At 39.6% G+C, this 10000-nt stretch overlaps 1 protein-coding gene across 5 annotated transcripts in view; it reads left to right on the forward strand.

Annotated features, from left to right (window-relative positions):
• LOC127066277 (uncharacterized) overlaps positions 1 to 10000 on the forward strand; it is a 155391-nt gene that overhangs the window by 134757 nt on the left and 10634 nt on the right. For 3 of the 5 annotated variants that reach the window (XR_007782330.1, XR_007782331.1, XR_007782333.1), the window contains exon 3: positions 1 to 97. This exon is cut by the window's left edge and continues 60 nt beyond it. The exons of 1 other annotated variant lie outside the window; for it this stretch is intronic. The gene's annotated coding sequence lies outside the window, so the exon portion shown is untranslated. Of the gene's footprint in view, positions 98 to 3215; positions 3705 to 10000 lie in introns of those variants that run through there. One more of the 5 variants, XM_050999791.1, reaches the window with a different exon arrangement.

Below are 10000 nucleotides of genomic sequence, written 5' to 3' on the forward strand. Positions count from 1 at the left end.
CCAATAGTATTGGTCAAATAATTTTATTTAAACTTTTTCAATTATTCTAATCGGGGCGTGTTCGAAGATACGGATCCTACAGGAAAACATCGGAACGGTAAGCGGACGATTTATGATAACACTTAACAGTTTATTTCTGCGATTATCGCTCGGCAAATAACAGTCGTTTCGATCATGACGGCGAAGAACAAAACCGTTCGATGACTTAATTCGAGGGTAAGGAAGTTCGTAGAGTAACGATTATCTATCGTCTATAATAACGACTTTACGCTTCGATATCTATCGCGAGATTCGAGTAATACAAGGTGAGGTTCCGTTTTACTAAACGCGGAAAATGCTTGCGATTAAAAGACCTGCTGGTTGCTGGACGTGTTCTGACTTTTACATACATGCATACGTATATATATAGGTACGTATATAAACATAGCTAGCTAACATTCATTACACGTATCTGTACGTGTGTAAAACACGTTTAGAAAATAGCCTACGATAGTAACGTACGATAGTTCCTCATAGTCGAAGCATTCTCACATCAACCTGCCCAATTTTCTTTTCCGTTATTCATACATTGTGTCTTACATAGTCTCTCTCTCTCTCTCTCTTTATCTCTATCTCTATCTTTATTTCTATCTCTATCTCTATCTCTATCTGTGTTCGTAGCTTTACGGCTAATTAGCGAACCGATCTACTTGCTCTCGTTGCCGAGTAAGCGAGCAAGCACGCTTGCTTGCTCGCTTACGGACCGACCAATAATTAAGTCGGTTGGGATCATTGCGTCGTCGATTACTCTTGCCGATAATTGAGCCTTAATATCGTCGGTTAGTAGCACCGTTCGGAAGTTGCTTCTGGACGATAAAGACATTATCGAATATTGGTAGAAAAAATAATTCTACCAACAGCTACTTCTCTCTCTCTGTTTTTATCTCTGTCACTATTTCTCTTGAAGATATTGAAATTCGATTGAATTTTCCTGCTTCTTCTTCTTCTTCTACTTCCTCTTTTTTATTTTAATATTTTTCCTGGTTCCTTCTTTTTTTTTTCTTTTCTTATTCCATTTGACGAATTATCTACGCTTATCGGCGGGACTAAATAACGCCTACTTCTTTTATAGATCGTATCCTTGATCTACGAACGTGAGCTGCGCTTACTCGTTCTCCAGTATACGATTTTTGTCGCGTCTCTATAGCGCAACAACAATTCTCATGGAAGTTGCTCTCGCATAGTACAGAACACAAGAGAAAATCATTGGCAACGAAATGTCGCGGTCTGTTAACCCTCGACAATTATCGCTGAGTCAGCGTGTTTTAGCAAAAATCGTTTAGTCCAGAGCCTTCGATAAAAGGGAGGAGGAGTGTTCTAACCCTCTTTCTCTCTCCCTCCTTCTCTGTCTCTATCTCTCTCATTCGCTTAGAAGAGATCGGATCTTGCACGGATAGGTCTACTCGATCTCTGTGCAATGTCACTTCGATCGACGTTATTCCATTCTTTTCTTTTTTCTATTCTTTTCATTTGTATTTTTATTTTTATTTTCTTTTTTTTTTACCTTTTTTTCCTTCCTTTTACAAGATAATATTGCTCTGCTGTTTTGTCTCACCGAACGATTTTGCGTTGCAATTGTCCTGATAGTCTCCACTAGGGCAACGATCTCTTTCTCTATCTCTTTCTTTCTCTCTCTCTCTCTCTCTCTCTCTCTTCATCTTCTATCTCTGTCGACACTCTCCTGAACGATTTTGACAGGCGTACGCGTTGGAGATAAAACTCTTTTTACGAAAAACGAACGACGAGTAGGTATAACAAGAATTGAGTAAAAAAGAGAAAGAGAGAGATATAGAAAATTACCGTCGATTGACTTCTTGCCGCACGGACTCGAACGAGATGAAAAAAAAAAGGGAACGATAGAAGGAGATAATCGAGGGGGAAACACTTGCACTACGTGGAATTACGAGAAAGATCGGTTCATTCCGACGAACGATTTTCGTTATTGCAAAATTGATAATATCACGTTCGATGAAATTTACAGTATGAATATTTCTTACTGTCAAGTATGACAATGTTTTAGTAGTCGTACCTTTTTCTTTTTATATATCTGTCACGTTGAAAGAAAATTCGACATATTCGAAAGGATACTTTTAAAACGAAGATATCTCCGTTGGGCTACCGTGTTTTTGCAAAAAAAAAAGAAAAAAGGAAAGAAAAAAAGAAAAACGAAAAGAAAGAAACGTTCGACCATCGTATTCGAAAAATCATTTTTGGTGTGGTTTAAAAGCGGCAGCAACGACTTTACCCATGATTTATGTTTTAATCACGGTTTACAACGACGTGCTCGCCCACGTTCCTCGCGCACGCCTTGCCTCGCTTTGACTTTGCATAATGGTTTTCAGCTGAATGCAATATGTAGAAGCGTCCGTTTGCTCGACGCTTCTTCTTCCTCGTTATCGGTGAACTCCTCCTTTTTCCTCTTTTTCCTCTTTCGTTTTTCCTTTTTTTTGTTTTTTTTGTCTTTTTTCCTTTTTCTTTTTTCATTTTTTATTCCTCTGTCTCTCTCTCTCTCTCTCACTCTCTCCAATTTTTTCTTCCTGTTTTTTTATTTATCCTCGACTTCTTCCTATCCTCCTTATTTTCTTATTCTTCTTAATTACCTCTTCCTTATTCGAATATTCTCTACGCAATTCAAACAAAATCGAGTCCGCATGAGCCATGTTTGTTGCTCCATTAAACATCTCGCGAAAAGAAAATCACCGACAGTGTAATTTCTTATTCTTGGAAATATACGATCGAAATACTAGAAAGAGAGAGAGAGAGAGAGAGAGAGAGAGAGAGACGCGCAGTACTTTTATGATTTCGTTCGTGGAAATAATGTTAACCAGGGAAGGTGTACCTAGCTGTACCAAAAGTATCTTGTTCAAGTAATTTAGATGGTATTCGTGTTTTTGTTTATGAAAGGATTGAAAATTAGAGAAAGATAGAGAAGAAACAAACGCGATATTTTATTACTCTTTTCTACATTTCTATTACTTATATCATTAAATATACGCAACGATAGTATTATATCGCAGAGTATTATATAAAACCAAACACATGGAAGAGATCTCTCTGAAAAGGATCGACCTTTTTCACGTTGAACATAATCAACGCCGAGAAAATCTTCTCTCACTCTCTCTCTCTCTCTCTCTCTCTCTCTATCTTTTTCTCTGTCTTTCTCTCTTTCTTTACAGTCTCGTAATCTCATCTTCGTGTTCTCACGCACACTAGCATACTCCAGATAAATAATCGCACATCATTATGCAAACAACGAAGATACGAAGTATCGTCCGGCGAGAATCATCGACGCTTCTCTTGGATGGATAAGAAGGAAACTAATGACACGACGACGCGCGGCTAATGATCGAAACGATCCCTCGATTCGATCGTGCACCACGTTCCGTTGGGTAAGGTTACGGTGTCATGGGCACGCTCGTGTTTGTCTTCTTCGTTGGAAAGAGAGAAAGAGAAAGAATAAGTAGATAGGTAGATAGACAGTTAAACAGAGAGAAAGAGAAAGAAAGAAAAGGAAAGCTTGCTTACTTGCTTGCTTGCTTACTTGCTTCTGGAAAGGATGCCGACTTAGGTCGATCGTTGCAAAGCTGTAATCTTAGAATCATCTCCTTTCTCTGTGTCTTCCTCTCGAGAAAGAAAGAAGGAAAAAGAGAGAGAGAGAGAGAGAGAAAGAGAAAGAGAAAGAGAAAGAGAGAAGAGAAGTAACTCGACAAGGCCAAGTTTAGATCATCGAGACGAAGAAGACGAAGAACGTTTGAAAGCTGAGCAGGATAACGTGACGCTCGAGGATCTCCTAATGAATGGCAGGCATTCCTCTTTCGTAATCTCTCGCCTCTAATAGTGAAGAGAGTACGTCGCGTACCCACGTAACGGCCTTTTCGATCGATCGTTAAGGTGCCTCGCTCAAGGATTCGCACTGTGCTAGTAGAGATAAATATACGCATATAGTAATCTATGTAACTAAGTATAATACATATACGTGTGTATGTACTCTCTTTCTCTTTAGTTTTTTCTTTTTTAATTTTTTTTCTCCTTTCTTGTTCTTTTCTTTCTCTCTCTCTCTCTCTCTCTCTCTCTCTTTCTACATATATATATATACATATAAATATTTCTTTCTTTTTCTCTATATCCTTCTCGTTTACTCGTACGCTTTCGAGAACCGTAGCCGCAGGCTCTATGATTAACGACGCTAATGGCATCGAGCGAGACCGGAGACAATGCGTCTCCCGATGCGATCTAAAACTCTATCGATCCTTCGACACTGATATAACCCATTCGTGACTGTAATTCACGACGATTAAGGCATAATCGAATACATTATGAACGATCCGTAGAGGAAAATCGTGTCGATTAGCTCAACGAAGGATAACACTTTTCTTTTCTGTCCTTTTCCTTTGAAAATCTTTCTCTCTTTCTCTCTTTCTCTCTATCTCTCTTTTTCTTTGTTTTTTTTTCTTTCTATTTCATTTTTATTTCAATAAAAAAGGAAACACTTTGAATAGAGAAAGAGAGAGAGAGAGAGAGAGAGGGAGAGAGAGAGAGATAGAGATAAAGAGAAAGAGGACCTTTGTTGAAAGTCGAGATTGGTCCTGTCAATCCTGGAAGATCGATTGTATCGAAGTCTTGAGAGCCGAGGGTTGGACGTTGAAACAATAAATGACATGTCGCTTGAGACAACACGCGTTCTCTCTCGCGCGTGCGTTTCTCTGTTGGTTAGATGGTTGGTTGGTTGGTTGGTTGGTTGGTTGGTTCGCCGGTCGGTTGGCTAGTTGGTTGGTTGGTTGGTTCGTTGGTTAGTGCAAGCTATACGAACGTATCGTAAGCACGACCACGTGTTAGCTCGTAACACGTGTCGCGTGGTGCCAGTGAAAATAAATCATGTATCTCGAGAAGAAGAAGAAGAAGTAGAAGAGGAAGGAAGAGGAGAATGGTAGTGGAGGATTGTGGAATAGGAGGACGAAGAAAAAGAATAAGAATGAGAAGAAGCGAGAGCAGTAGTTCAAGTTTTCCTCGAGAGACATGATTTTAAGGGAAGAAATTGGAGAAAAAAGAGGAAAAGGGTCGAGACCCTCGTCTTGCTCACGCTCTTGTTTTGTCTCGTGCCGTTCGGGGGGAAGGAGAAACTCGAAGAGAAGAAAATATGAAGGATTTTAAATTTACCATGTGTTCTATTGTCTTTTGACCCTCTATAAAAAAAAATTTGTTTCTTTTTCTTCCTTTCTTGCTTTCTTTCTTTCTTTCTCTTTTTTCTTCTTTCTTTTTTCTCCTCTTTTCTTCTGTTTGGAATTAAAAATGAAAAAAGAAAGAAGTTCATTAAAGCGTACGCGTTATTTTCAAAACAAAATGATAATTAATATTTTCGCATACCAAGTAGCGATTAATTTTTTGTGATGATAAATGAAAAAAAAAAAAAGAAAAGAAGAAGAAGAAGTTTTAAAACACATAGAGCAGTCTGACTAGAAAATTTACATAACTTTATAGAGGATTAAATCTCGTGTGCAAATGACGCGATAAAATGTTTCTAATCCCTTCGTAATACATAGAAATATATAAAATGAAGTATTTGAATTTTTTAAGAGATCTGTGCGCGAACGTAAAAAACAAAAAAAAAGAAACAAGAGAAAAGATATCTCTAAAACATCGTGTAAAAAGTATGAAAGAACATTTTGGAAGATTATTAAAGACCCTCGTGGATCGTTTCAATGCAAACGGTTAACATAGTCGATTTTATGGTAAACTTTGTGATCTTATGAACGCTTTAAAAATTCTACGCTCGGATAGGCTAACGGCCGTTTAAAGAGCGTCACTTCTTTCTCCGTTAAATCGATCGGTCCCCAAACCCATAACCAGCTTACTAGGGGAATGGCTCGTTTTCGAAGAAGAATTAACGTTTCAGAATTTCAACGAGGACATTAACGCGCTCGTAACATTTTTTTCAGAATGATCTAGCTTTCTTAGTTTCCTTGGTCACATTTGAAACATGACACGGGAACGATCACACATTTTGAGGTTTCTCTTTGTAGTTCGACAAAGTCAAATAAAGATCCATCCTTAACTGCGATTAAATTGGAGACATTTCTTTTTCTTCTTTCTGTTCCTCATTTTTTCCTACTGAGAATCGTAAGAAGATATAAATTATATCGAACGTTTTAAACGTCATTTTTATGTCTGAACGTTCTAAACGAAAATGGAGTCGTCGTATGATGTCGGAGATCGTTTCGATAAAATGTTAGAAGAAAAGGAAGAAAGATTTATTATACCCGTGTTACGAAACCTCAAGGAATACTTTAAAGAGAAATAGAAATAAAAATGGTGCCTTAAGGATGGTTCAAAGTAAACGGAAAATTACGAGGAAATAGACGGTAAGAGGTGGACTCCTTTTGTGGGAAGTCTCTATACAATTGCAAAATTTAATCATGTATAGGATCTTCTCAGTGAGCAGCACGTCGCGACGATACTTGTCCGATGAGTGTCTTTCATTCTCACGGAAGAAGGAAGGCTCTCGTCATTATCTTTCGAGCGCACGTGCGTTCGAGATGCATCACGTGCGTGCATCTGCATTCGCCAAAAGCGTAACCACGTGACGTCAATCTTAACGCCACGAACATTCATTTCGATTGCAACAGACGTTCACGTTAATTTGAGTTAATACGTTATAATATAATTTATATATATGTATGTATATATGAGTATATATAGATAATTTCGTCTCTCCATTAAAACTGATAATTAACTTTCGTCGATCGATTAACGTAATACGCTTTGATTCGAAAGCGGGCGTCAATTTACATTGAAACAGCTGCGTCAATATAGCAATCATCGACCAGAGGAGAGAGTATTCAGGACGTTCCAGTTTTGGCCATCCGAGCGGAGAATCTCAAACAGCCGCGTAATGGATGACGTTGAAGCGGTAAGACAGTGGACGAAGGTAATCTTGGTACGTCCCGTCGGTTATCCAGCATGGTCGACTTGATGTATGTAGTCACGTACCCGGATCAATATCTCACGTACGTAGTCCTGCGTAACGGTGGCAGGAAGGAGTATTACATGTAGGAGGTATATTACATACGAAACACTGTCGGTTCTGCGAGCACCACTACACAATCAAGCTTGGAGGTGTATATTATATGCGATTGTCTCTTTCGTGTTCCGGTATGACTATATACAGAAACAGGGCGTGTACACGCGTATACTACGTGTCTAATTAGCGAAGCAAACAGTGTAGCTTCTGGATGCCAAATAGTGTAAGGGTGTTGCTTGGCGATAACGGGCAACTCGTGGAGTTGCCTACGTCGGGAATATCGAATCGAGTAGTAGTCTTCGAAAATTTGCGAACGATGCCACCGACTACTACTACCAGTACCATTACTATTACTATTGCTAATAATAGTACTGCTTGCTACTGCACTATACACGAGGAGATGGCATTTTAATCGCGGTTAATTGCTTAGAACGAGGGTTGTTGTTTGTGCCGGACATCGAAGAGGGACGGGTAACTTCGAACTTGTTCTTGGTTACTATAGTGCAACGACCTTGGACCGTAAAGTATCATTCGAAGGTTTCTGGTGAACGACGTAGTAGGTCTATCGAACCGTGCGGAATTGGATTTCTTGATGGTGGATCGGTTTGATCAGACTTAAATACGATCTTCCCGAGATCGAAATTATTTGGCGTATTGTTTTTATGTTTACTGTCAGTGAATAGGTGGAGGGATGGAGGCGAGCGGAAGGATTCGTTGTATTATCGACATATCGACATACTGTTGACAAAGTTGATTTACGAAGGAGAGACGATGGTAGCAAATGTCGGCCTCGTTTGGATCGAGTCGAAGAATATAAACGACAAACCGTGAAATCTGACGCGTCCTGCGGTGGCATGCTTCTCCCGTTAATCGGTTCAAGAACGGTTCGTTAAACTCGTCGGGAGCGATTACATTTTAATGTAAGTCGTATTTTAATTATTCATACGCCACGCGTATCTCCTTCTTACTTCATTAAGACGACGCGCGTGCCTCCGTTTATAAGAAGGAGGTCAAAAGCGTCTTTATCGTTTATGAATGATACCCATGCGTGGAAAAGAAGGAGAGAGAGAGAGAGAGAGAGAGAGAAAGAGAAAAATAATGTTCGATTCGCATCGCGTGAACATTCGTTCGTGCGAATTCACTCTTTGTGATTAACGCCTATAGAGCTTATGCAGATCGAAAGGAAGGAGTATTCTTAATTAATTATCATTTCGTATATTTATCATTCGATCAGATATATTAATATAATAAATATAATAAATCTAATGACACACACACGCAAACTCACATACATATAATTAAGAATAAGATTGAGAAGAGAAAATCGAAAAATTCGATATTAATTATTATCCGATTCGATCATGAAATTTAATAATTTTAAATATTTCAATAGTACTACCTAAATCATAAATAAATAAATAAATATATATATACGCCAAGAGATAAATAAAATATTGGAGATATCGGAAAGAAAATCTTAGTGAAATCAACGAAGATCGACAGGATCGATCGATCGATCGCGAGGAAGAGAAGTCGGAGTTCCCTCTCGAGCGCAGCACAGCTGGCTTGCCCCGTGTCTCGTGCATTATGCCATCGTGTAATGCCTATCGCATCCAAGGCCAGTTGTACTACAGCACGAGAGCGCAATATTGCTGTATATCGCAATGGAAAATAAATCGTTGCGCAACGATTAGCGCGTTGCGGCCGTCGCCTTCGCGTACTCGCGATTCTAGTCTTCGCTTTCGTCGTGCTCGTCGAGAGTCGACGGAGCGAGTACTTACGCGGGAGGGTGCTACCTCTTTTGCTGGTGGCATAAAATTATTGCTTAGTTTATTCCAAGCAATGATCTCATTGCCTTCGTCTCGATATCGGGGACGTTGATCACAATGATGTCGTTGCTATCGATATTTTCTCTCTCTCTCTCTTTCTCTTTCTTTCTTTACCTTCTTCATTTTCTACTTATTCTTTAGCTAAGAGAGAGAGAGAGAGAGAGAGAGAGAGAGAAAAGAAGTAACACTTTACGGCTAATAAAGCAACTCCCAGAGTCTCTCTCTCTCTCTCTCTCTCTCTCTCTTTCTCTGTCTGTATTTGTTCCTTTAAAGAAAAGGAGAGAGAGAGAGAGAGAGAGAGAGAGAGAGAGAGAGAGAGAGAGAAAGAGTGAGAAAGAGAACGTATCTCGTCCAAACTATAATATTTCTCGCGACGTAATAAAGCAGCAGCTTTATCGTGCCAGACTTTTATCGATTTTTAACTTCGCTTTTCTTCCGCAACCGAGTTCGCCTCTCTTGCGCGCAGTTAAGACATTATCGTCTCTGGCTATCTTCGCGTTACTCGTGAAGCCTTACGGGAATATAATGTTCGTGTGGCGTTGCCTTGGACGAACGAACGAACGAACGAAAGAACGGATGGACGGACGGATGGTCGGTCGGTTGGTTGGTTGGTTGGTTGGTTGGTTGGTTGGTTGGTTGGTTGGTTGGTTGGTTGGTTTCGTGGACAATGCTAAAAATAACTCTCGAAAAGCGGTAGAAAAATCGGAGGAGTAAAAGATAACTGTATCCTTATGTCCCTCCTTTTTCGGTTTGTCTTTCTCTCTATTTCTCTCTCTTTCTGTCTCTTTCTCTTTCGGTCGATAAATACACGATAATGTTGCGCGTCCTATTCGAGCCGTTTAGAGTAAGTAAGAAAGAAAGAAAGAAAGAAAGAACGAAAGCAAGAAAGAAAGAAAGAAAGAAAGAAAGAACGAGGCGAATCGTCGAGAGACGTCCAGCGGAAAATATATAAAAAGCTCGTTAAGTCGAAACGCTTGTATGGCTACACGCACACATTGCCTCCCGCGGGGAACGTCCGGCCCATGGACACGAGGCCCTTAAATTCGGAGCCCGTATACATACATACATGCATATATGTATATATTTTTGGTGTACATGGACCCACACGTACATA

Source organism: Vespula vulgaris, chromosome 9, assembly GCF_905475345.1.
Source record: "Vespula vulgaris chromosome 9, iyVesVulg1.1, whole genome shotgun sequence".
In the NCBI taxonomy this organism is placed as follows: domain Eukaryota; kingdom Metazoa; phylum Arthropoda; class Insecta; order Hymenoptera; family Vespidae; genus Vespula; species Vespula vulgaris.